The sequence below is a fragment of the Loxodonta africana genome, unplaced genomic scaffold, assembly GCF_030014295.1.
Source record: "Loxodonta africana isolate mLoxAfr1 unplaced genomic scaffold, mLoxAfr1.hap2 scaffold_32, whole genome shotgun sequence".
Classification (NCBI taxonomy): domain Eukaryota; kingdom Metazoa; phylum Chordata; class Mammalia; order Proboscidea; family Elephantidae; genus Loxodonta; species Loxodonta africana.
This window is the reverse complement of record NW_026975036.1, coordinates 1,525,045-1,536,741: the sequence shown is the minus strand read 5'-3', so window position 1 is coordinate 1,536,741 and position 11,697 is coordinate 1,525,045. Positions and strand designations below refer to the sequence as shown.

Genomic DNA, 11,697 nt, shown 5'->3' with positions numbered 1-11,697 from the left:
TTAGGCAGCAGCTATCTATCTCTAAAAAAAAAAAATATATACCTTAATTAAAAAAAAAAATTCAAAATCACAGAAAAGTTAAAATGATGTCACAAAGAATTCTAAAAAAACTTTACCCCAATTCCTATTTTTAATGCTTTGTCACAGCTTGGGCAATAAAAACAGAAAACTGAATATTGATATAGAACTTTTGTCTAGATTTTGTCCATATCCCATTTTTAATACATTTTTTAGAACAGTTTTAGGCTTACAGGAAAATTGTGCAAAAAGTGCAGAAAATCCTCATATATGTCCACTTACTCTTGCACCTTCAGCATTAGTGTGGTGCATTTTTTTTGCAATTGATGAATCAATACTTAACATACTGTTATTAAATAAAGTCCATAGGTAATATTACGGTTCACTCTTTGTTTTATATTCAAGGCATTTTTTGGCTCTCACGGACTTTCTCTAATTTCTTCAGCTTCAACTTGAACTTCCATATGAGCAGTCAATGGTCTGTTCCACAGTCAGCCCCTGGTCTTGCTCTGACTGATGATATTGAGCTTCTTCTTCTTCTCTTTCCACAGAAGTAGTTGATTTGTTTCCTGTATATTCCATCTGGTGAGATCCATGTGTATAGTCACCATTTATGTCGTTGAAAAAAGGTATTTGCAATGAAAAAGTCAAATTGTATTGTGGGATATCCCGCATCGTTTTTATTACCAAGGCCATACTTCCCAACTACAGATTCTTCTTCTTTGTTTCTGTCTTTTGCGTTACAATCACCAATAATTATCAATGCATCTTGATTGCATATTTGATCAATTTCAGACTGTAGACGTTGGTAAAAAATTTTAATTTCTTCATTTTTGGCCTTAGTGATTGGTGTGTAAATTTGAATAACAGTTGTATTAACTGGTCTTTCTTGTAGGCATATAGACGTTATCCTATCACTGATAGTGCTGTACTTCAGGGTAGATCTTGAAATGTTCTTTCTGGTGATGAATGTGATGCCATTCCTCTTCTATTTGTTATTTCAGGCATAATAGACCATATGATTATCTGCTTCAAAATGGCCAGTCCCGGTTCATTTCAGCTCACTAATGCCTAGGATATCAATCTTTATGCACTCCATTTCACCTTTAATGACTCCCAATTTTCCTAGATTCATACTTTGTACATTCCACATTTCATCAGAGTTTACAGACCATCTCAAGAATAGATTTGACACCGTGATCACAAATGATCTAAGACCAGACAAATTCTGGAATCACATCACGGACATCATACGTGAAGAAAGCAAGAGATCAGTAAAAAATGGAAAAGTAGAAAAGACCAAAGTGGATGTCAAAAGAGACTCTGAAACTTGCTCTCAAATGGAGAATAGCTAAAGCAAACAAAAGAAATGATGAAGTAAAGAGCTGAACATAAGATTTCAAATGACAGCTCAAGAAGACAAAGTAAGGTATTGTAATGGAATGTGCAAAGACCTAGAATTATAAAACCAAAAGAGAAGAACATGCTTAGCATTTCTCAAGCTTAAAGAATTGAAGAAAAATTTCAAGGCATGTGTTGCAATTTTGAAGGATTCTACAGGGAAAATATGGTATTTTCTGTCACCTCATATGCATGCAGAAATCCTGGTAGCACAGTGGGTAAGGGCTACAGCTGCTAACCAAAAGGTCAGCAGTTCGAATCCACTAGGTGCTCCTTGGAAACCCAACGGGGCGGTTCTACTCTAGCTTATAGGTTTGCTATGAGTCGGAATTGACTGTTTCATATGCAAGTGAAAGCTGGACAATGAATAAAGAAGACCAAAGAAGATTCGACGCCTTTGAATTGTGGCATTGGCAAAGAATATTGAATATACCATGGACTGCCAAAAGAATGAACAAATCTGTCTTGCTAGAAGTATAGCAACAGTGCTCCTTGAAAGCCAGGACAGCGAGACTCCTTCTCACATATTTTGGACACGTTGTCAGGAGGGACCAGTCCCTGAAGAAGGACATCATGCTTAGTTAAGTAGAGGGTATTGAAAAAAGAGGAAGACCCTCAATGAAATGGAATGACATACTGGGTGCCACAATGGGCTCAGGCTAACAAAAATTGTGAGGATGGGGCGAGACCGGGCACTGTTTCATTCTTTTGTACACGGGGCTGCTTAGTCGGAACTGACTCGTGACACCTAACTACAACAACTTTACATTATACAGTTCTATAAGTTTTGACAAATACATAATACCATGTATTTTGCAAATAATAATATCATGCAGAATAATTTCACTGGCTTTTACAATGTTCCGTGATCCACATATTCCTCTCTTTCCTTTTCCCCTGTGAACCTCTGGCAACCATTGATCTTAATACTCTCTATATTTTTGTCTTTTCTGAAATGTCATAGAGATAGAATCACACAGTATGTAGCTTTTTCACAAAAACTTCTTTCACTAAGTAAATGCATTTAAGGTCTCTCTATGTCTTTTCATAAAGAGCCCTGGTCGCACAATGGTTAAGCACTCAGCTGGTAACTGAAAGGTATGAACTGATCAAATGGGAAAATAGTCCACGTTGTAAGATAGCAAGTCTCATCCAGTTCTAAGTTAGATTGTTCATATAATACAATACCAATAAAAATTCAATGAACTTTTCTTGTTGAGCTAGACAAATAATCCTAAATATCACTTGGAAAAATACATACACGAGATTAGCTAGGAAAACACTGAACAGGAAGATTTATGAGGGAGGGCTTACTGTACCAAATATTGAAAATAATTCAAAGACTGTAATAAAACAGTGAACTATAGGTGCATGTGTAAAAGTAGAAGAAAAGAACAGAACAAATGAAAGGAGAGAAGACAGTGGAGTAGCAAAGAAACTTAGATCCTACTTCAGGTAGAAATCTAACATATGGTTCAAATGGTGTTGCAAATCACTGGGGCAAAGATAATCTTTGATATGAATGATGTTAGAACAATTCTGTAGTCATTTGCCAAAAGTAAAATTGGATCTATTACTCATGCCACTTACAAGAAGACAAGAACAACAAATGAATCAGAGTTCTCAGTGTAAAAATTGAAATGATACAAATAATGCAATAAAAAATGGAAGAATTCCTCTATAAGCTAGGGAAAGGCCTTCTGACCAAGACCCAAAAGGCACATGCAGTAGGAGAATAGTTTGGTAAATATGCCTACATAAAAATAAATGCATGAGGAAAAATATCGTAGGCAAAGTCAAAGACAAATATCAAGCCAAGAGAATATGTCTGTAACGTGCATCACTCATAAATGGGCTAACATCTTAACGGAAGCAGATCAGCAGACCTTTCTTCTGAACCAGTGCTGAGTGGGTTTGAAGCCAAACCATCTTTAGGTTAGTAATGGGGCGTAAATCACTTGCATCATCCAGTGATCTTTTGATTAAAGATCACACAGGTAGAATTCCAGATGAACTATCTGTATACATATATATACTCTTGTGTGTGTGTATTCAAAATTTTAGATTATATATAAACATACACGTATGTGTGTTTTCACACCTTCAGTTTCTGTTTTTATGCAGTTGGTAATCTATTTCTGAAATTTAGTATACACAAGATAATGTGTATAATGATATATTCTGTGTTTTACTTTTTCCTCCCTGCAATGTGTGTTTGTAGAATCCTCACCATAGATATGTAGTAAATGGCAATGTTCACCAAAGGTGGAACATATTATGAGCCAGAGCTTGGTTTTCCTGGTTTGATGCACAGCTGTCTGCACGCTGTTAGCAGATTATCTAACCAAACAAAGTTTAAACAGGCTCTGAAAATTTGCTTCAGCCCATCTGAATTCCCCTGTGCTGGCTTCCATTTTTGATGTGCAAAAGATACTTTTTACCTCTTCTTATGAAGGTGAAGGATGATGACAGGGTGACCAATACCAGAGTGGGAGTAACTGTGGTGAAATCAGTCCTTCACATATGTATAATTATCATACCTTTGCAAATCTGTCTTAGAATTCTATTGAATAGGAGGAGGATTAAGAATAGGGTGCTTTTTTCTTTATTACAATGGATATTTGAAATCATACACATAGGAAAGTAAAGGGATCTATTTTCTTGCACTATTCATTAAACAAATAAAAACAGAATCGCAACATAACCATTTAGCCAATCCTAATCAACACATAGATTATTATCCACTATATTGCTGGAAGATGAGCCTTCTAGGTTGGAAGACATTGAATATAGACATGGCTTCAACAATGGACTCACGCATACCAACCATCGTGAAGATGGCGCAGGATCAGAGCTTTGTTCTGTTGTGCATATGGTCGGTCACATAGAGCCAGAGCGACTCAGTGCAACTAACAACAAATCAACAAATAGCCAGTACATTGAGTAATCTAATATGTTCCAGTTTCTTGCTTAAGAATATGGACTCAGGAGTCAAATTGTTTGGTATGACCATGGGCTTTGCAAATTACTAGTTTGATTTTCTCATTCTTTTTATTTATTTGACCATCTTGGGTATTCACTCTCTCTGTCTACATTTCTATCTCCCCTTTGCTTCAAATTCAAACAACCGAAATAATGCTTTATATTTAGAGTCATCATTGAAATCATATTTCAATCATTCTCTAATGGAAGGTGGGGCCAAGATGGAGGAATAGACAGATGCTTCTGGCGAGCCCTCTTACAACAAACACCTGAAAAAACAAGTGAAACAAACATTAAAGGCAAAGTTAGAAAATGAACTGAGTGGCAGGGGGAGGAAGAAGCAGTTCAGAAGCAGACAGGAATTACCAGACCTGAATCGCTGGGAGCCCTCAGGCACCATTCCCAGGAGCGGGTGTGTTGGGCTGGTACTAGCATTAAGCTGCAGTTTCTGCAGGGAAAAGCATCCAGCCACACAGCCTGCTCATACCTCTGGAACCAGAGAAGAACGGTGCTCTCGGCAAAAGCTAAGTATTTGCATACATTTTACTGTGCCCCCAGCCCCCAAGCCAGCTTCAGTGGCTGTCGATTCCCCTGGGCCTAAGACGGGCCCTGTTGAGTGCCTAGACCCATCCTTCAGCCTTGGAGATGGAGTAAATTCGCAACTGGGGGAAAAGAAAATGTGCCAGCTCCACTAAGAGGGGGAGCTCAGGACAGAAGTGGCTCCTGTCCAGGCATAAACAATCCATGGACTTTGAGTACCTTTCCCCCTGCATGGACCTGTGTGAGTGCCTATTTCAGGAAAATAGGCCCTTGTTGGCAGACTACAACTGTTTCAGCTGTGCTGTAAAGAGGTGGGTATTTGATGTTTGACACCACTTTGCCTATTAAACAGGGTCCTCACCTACCCACATCAGGGGCCTAAGGACTCGTGGCTCCACTCAGGTCACCCAGCCACCTGCAACAGAGGTCCAAGGATAACTGGTACTTCCCAGTCCTTACAACCAAAAACTTTGGGTGCCATGGTCCATCTGCAGAACCCACCCACCTGTATGCTCTAGGAAAGGGGGGACACGCTTTCCTCAGAGACACGTGTGGGATGATTCTCAGCCTTCTGCCTTGTTCAGAGTGTGACCTCCTGCTGCAACCAGATATTGGTACCTAGACCAATCACCCCTGCTAAGACTGTAGGACATCGCCTGTACCACACACTTGATGGTCAGCTACCAGGACACCTAAGCTGAATCTATACAAGAAAAGTGAATAGACTCCTAGACTGATATACCTGATAACAGCTCTAGCCATCTGGGGACAGGACGTCAGAGCTCCAAAGGCAAAAATAATCTAGCTGGCTCAGTTAAGGAACCCATTTGGGCGTATCAAAACAAACAAAGCAAGAAGCTACGACAGAGTAAGCAAACATAAAATAAACTAATACAATAACTTCTAGATGGCTCAAAGACAACAGTCACTATCAAGTCACGTAAAGAAACATACCATGATCACCTCAACAAGCTCTCAAAACAAAGAATCAAGGAATCTTCTAGATGAAAGTGCCTTCCTGGAATTACCAGATGCAAAATACAAAAGATTAGTATACAGGGCCCTTCAATCATTCTCCAATGTAAAAATAAAGCTGATAATCTGTGACAACCACAGCTATTGTGGCTTTTTTAAGGAAAAATGCATATAAGTTCTTATAGGGATGTCTAGTGCATAATTACTTACGGTTGTTATTATTGTTATTAATAACAGTTCTTATGCATGACAGTCTCTAAAGAGCTGTGTGGTGCACTTCAAAAGTCAACAAAATTGGCATATACATATCTATTCCAGATCAGGATTGTCCAATAGGAATACATGCAAGAAATATACATGTGTGATTTTAAATTTTAGTATTTTTTTGTTTTTTATACTAAAAAAATTTAAAAGAAACAATATGAAATTATTTTAATAATATATTTTAACTCAGTGTATGTAAAATATAATTTAAATAATATTTATAAACAATTATTATTGAGAAACTTTGCACTCTTATTTATAAAAATTCTTAGAAACCCATTTAGAGAAACTCATTTTGACCGCTAAACTTTCACTGGAAGCACTTAACTTGTCTTTAGATTTAATGAAGTTTTCAGTTAAAAAGTATATTCACATAGCCAAGTTGTTCCAAACATACTTTAAAATTTTCCAATAACTGAGTAGAGTATCAGTTTTCAAATTAAAATTAGTCAATTTCTTTGTCATATTATCCACATTTAAAGTACTCAATGACAACATGTGTTTAGTGATACCATATTTGCTAGCACAGATCTAAAGATAGCTCTGGTTTTACAGTTTACTTCTAATTACAGAATTTCTACCCCTAATTAAACTATTTTTATTCTCAAATGAATGTTTTCTGAGAGCTTATGTTTTTATGCCCCTTTTGTGTGTTTTTCCATGTCCTTTCTGCTTGAATGTTTTGACGTTATGATGTACCAAATCATTATTTCAATAAAAATGTTTTTTAATTTGTAAAAGAAAATATTTGTAATCTTCTTAACCATCTTTTTGCATTATCATATTGCTCACCCTCTGAAATGCAGTCAATGTCATTTGAAGACCACTTTTCTTGAATAAGTAGTCAAATGACTAGAATTAGACATTTTATTCAATTATCTACTGGTGGAGTCTTTTAAATAAAAATTTTAATATGTTAAATCATTTTGTAAAATCCTGAACAGTCTTCACTCAGTAATTTATTAAAAAAATATGTGTATGTATATATATAGTCACATATCTATGATATACAGAGATAAAAAACCATATCACATGTCACAAGGTTAAAGATAGCATTTGAAATAAAATAATAAATAAATCTGTTTTACTCCACACCTAAGTATGCATCTTTAGGGTATTGCCAATGTTACATGTTGACAGTCTGGGAAAAGTAGAAAGAGGGATTTATCACAATGGCAGAAGCAGTGCAGAGGATGCTTTCAGAAATTCCAATGAATTATAAAAGCAAGTAACTCAAAGTCAGGAATCAACACATTAGATGAAAGGAAGTTTCAATAAAAATATGATTTACATCAAAAGAAACAAAGATGCAAAACCATTTTCTGAAATCTCAGGAATGGGTAAGCAATTGTAGTAAATGTATAATTTTCATCTTCAAACATATATTAATCAAATAAGTGAAGCTTGTGATATAATTAATAGTACATTTTTTAAAACGGCAAAATTATGTTAAAATTAAAATTAACAAATAGAGAAATTGAGAAGCTAGGAAGAAAGTTGAATCAATAAAATTAACAGATGGAAAAATCAAGGATATTAAAGCATTAAATAAAGAGAATGCTAGGGAAGATGAAAGTTTTGGACAAACTAGAAACACATACAGACCTCACGTATGGGGAGCTTCAGAATAAGAGTCAAACGCATCAATAGGAAATGGGAATAACAGGAAAAACTTCATAATTTCTGCACATATAAGAAATGTAAAGTACATGATTATAGGAGAAGGCTTACTTCCTGTTAAAACTGATAACCTGAGCTTATCATCAACAAGAATCCATGATATATTGATCTCTAAACAGAAACAATTGCAAACAGCTAGTTGGTGACAGAACAAGAAAGGTGATTTTACTTCCTAACTTCCACTTTGGTTACCTTTCCATTACTCAGGTGCTTCTAACATTCCACAGGACTTTATATAGAGCTGATTTAATGTCCTTGTTCCTCAGACAGTAGATAATGGGGTTCAAGATTGATGGCGCCACAGAATAGAACACCAGTAGGTTTAGAAGAGAAGATGCATCAGAGACTGGCTTTAAATAAGCAACAGCACCTGTTACAAGGAACACACCACAATGAGATGAGGCGAGCAGATGGAAAAGGCTTTTGATTGGTTCTATCTGGATGGAATCATTAACATAGTGGAGAAAATATACACATATGAGACCACAATGCAAACTAAACGTGAAAATGCATAACAGACTCCAATGGACACAGTGATGTTAATGGTGGCATGTTCTTCAGAACAAGTGAGCTGTAGGAGTGCAGGAACATCACAGAAGAACTGATGGATCTTCTTGGAGCCACAGAAGTTGAGAGAGAATGCCCCACCTGAGTAGAAGATTCCCAAGGCCCCACCGTTGAACCAAGACACACCCATCATCTGAACACAGACCCTCTTGCCCAAGACAGCCTCATAGTGCAGAGGGCAGCAAATGGCAATATAGCAGTCATAGGACATTGCAGTGAGAATGCTGATCTCCGACTCTGCCAAGAGCACCAACAAGAAGAGCTGCAACGCACACCCAAGGAAAGAGTTGAAGTCAATGAAGGTGATGGAGTTGAGGATGGATTTGAGCACAGTGGCAGAAATGAGACACAGATCTAAGAAGGACAAATGCCTGAAAAAAGTACATTGGAGTGTGGAGGCATTGATCAGGAATTGTGAGAAGCATGATGAGAACATTTTCCATTGTGGGCACTAACTAGGTAGATCAGTGAGAAGAATGCAGCATGTAGCCTCAGCAGCATCCAACTTTCAGTGAAAATGATGAGCAAGAATTCCATGATTAGTGTATGATTGGTCATGTTTTGAAATTATAAGTCACCTATTGAGTAAAGCAAATAAAGTTATGTTAATATATTTTTATTAATCATTTAAGGTCCACCAAAAACATATATTATTATCAATTATTTAAGGTCCTCAGATAATGCAAAGGAGTCCTTGAATGGCAAAAATGATTACGTGCTCCATTCCTACCCCAAAGATTGGCATTTTTAACCCACCCAGAGGCACCTTGGAAGACAGTCCTGGTGGTCTGCTTCCAAAAGGTTACAGCTTTAAAAACCCTGTAGAGCAGTTCTACTCTGCACAAATGGAGTCGTTGTGAGTAGGAATAGGCAGTACGAACAATTTGAGCTTGACTGCCAACCTAATCGTTGACTGTTCGAGGCCATTCAGCAGGACTGCAGGAGAAAAGGTCATCAATCTGCTTCCATTATGATTACAAAAAGAAAACCTTATGGAGCAGTTCTACTCTGTAACAGGTTGGGTCTTCATGAATGGGAATCAACTTGATGGCAACTAACAACAACAACATTAATTGTTTGGTCTAGACAAAAAAGCTTAAAAGTACCAAGATAGTCATATTTTTAGTCTTCTCAGGTATAAAACAGCTATGGGTATAATAATCCAATTTACTTGGCCTTAAATTAATGTGAAAGAAGAAATGAACTCTACACCCTTCTCTAATTACTTAAAATGATCTCTATTGTTGTTGTTAGGTGCCGTCGAGTTGTTCCGACTCATAGCGACCTTATGCACAACAGAACAAAACACTGCCCTGTCCTGAGCCATCCTTATAATCGTTCTTATACTTGAGCTCATTGTTGCAGGCACTGTGTCAATCCACCTCAGTGAGGGCCTCCCTCTTTTCCGCTGACCCTGTACTCTACCAAGCGTGATGTCCTTCTCCAGGGACTCATCCTTCCTGAAAACATGTCTAAAGTACGTAAGACACAGTCTAGCCATCCTTGCTTCTAAGGAGCATTCTGGTTGTACTTCTTCCAAGAGAGGTCTGTTCGTTCTTTTGGCAGTACGTGGTATATTCAATATTTTCACCAACAACACAATTCAAAGGCATTAATTCTTCTTCGGTCTTCCTTGTTCATTTTCCAGCTTTTGCATGCATATGATATGATTGAAAATACCATGGTTTGGGTCAGGCACACCTTAGTCTTCAGGGTGACATCTTTGCTCTTCAACACTTTAAAGAGGTCCTTTGCAGCAGATTTACCCAATGCAATGCATCTTTTGATTTCTTGACTGCTGCTTCCATGGCTGTTGATTGTGGTTGCAAGTAAAATGAAATCCTTGACAACTTCTATCTTTTCTCCATTTATCATCATGTTGCTCATTGTTCCAGTTGTGAGGATTTTTGTTTTCTTTATGTTGAGGTGGAATCCATACTGAAGGCTGTGGTCTTAGATCTTCATTAGTAAGTGCTTCAAGTTCTCTTCACTTTCAGCAAGCAAGGTTGGGTCAGCATAACACAGGTTGTTAATGAGTCTTCCTCCAATCCTGATGCCCCAGTTCTTCATATAGTCCAGCCTCTTGTATTATTTGCTCAGCATACAGATTGAATAGGTATGGTGAAAGAATACAACTCTGACGCACACCTTTCCTGACTTTAAAACAATCAGTATCCCCTAGTTCTGTCCAAACAACTGCCTCTTCATCTGTGTAAAGGTTCCTCATGAGCACAATTAAGTGTTCTGGAATTCCCATTCTTTGCAATGTTATACATAGTTTGTTATCGTCCACACTGTCGCATGCCTTTGCATAGTCAATAAAACGCAGATAAACATCCTTCTGGTATTCTCTGTTTCAGCCAGGATTCATCTGATATCAGCAATATCCCTGGTTCCATGTCCTCTTCTAAAACCGGCATGAATTTCTGGCAGTTCCCTGTCAATATACTGCTGCAGCCATTTTTGAATGATCTTCAGCAAAATTTTGCTTGCGTATGATATCAATGATATTGTTCTATAATTTCCATATTCGGTTGGATCACCTTTCTTGGGAATAGGCATAAATACGGATCTCTTCCAGTCAGTTGGCCAGGAAGCTGTCTTCCATATTTCTTGGCATAGACAAGTGAGCAACTCCAGGGCTGCACCTGTTTGTTGAAACATCTCAATTGATATTCCATCAATTCCTGGAGCCTTGTTTCTCACCAATGCTTTCAGAGCAGCTTGGACTTCTTCCTTCAGCACCATCGGTTCCTGATCATATGCCACCTCTTGAAATGGTTGAACATTGACTAATTCTTTTTAGTACAATAACTCTGTGTATTCCTTCTATCTTCTTCTGATGCTTCCTGCGTCTTTTAATGTTTTCCCCATAAAATCCTTCACTATTGCAACTCGAAGCTTGAATTTTTCCTTCAGGTCTTTCAACTTGAGAAATGCTGAGCGTGTTCTTCCTTTTTGGTTTTCCATCTCCAGCTCTTTGCACACGTCACTATAATACTTTACTTTGTCTTCTCGAGCTGCCCTTTGAAATCTTCTGTTCAGTTCTTTTACTTCATCAATTCTTCCTTTTGCTTTATCTGCTCAATGTTCGAGAGCAAGTTTCAGAGTCTCCTCTGTCATCCATCTTGGTCTTTCCTTCTTTCTTGTCTTTTCAATGACATCTTGCTTTCTTCATGGATGATGTCCTTGATGTCATTCCACAACTCATCTGGTCTTTGGTCGCTAGTGTTCAATGAGTCAAATCTGTTCTTGAGATGGTCTCTAAAT

At 37.6% G+C, this 11,697-nt stretch overlaps 1 pseudogene; it reads right to left on the bottom strand.

Moving 5' to 3' along the window:
* Positions 1-8,048: 8,048 nt before the first annotated feature.
* Positions 8,049-9,490, bottom strand: LOC111749065 (olfactory receptor 14K1-like; annotated as a pseudogene).
* Positions 9,491-11,697: the final 2,207 nt, after the last annotated feature.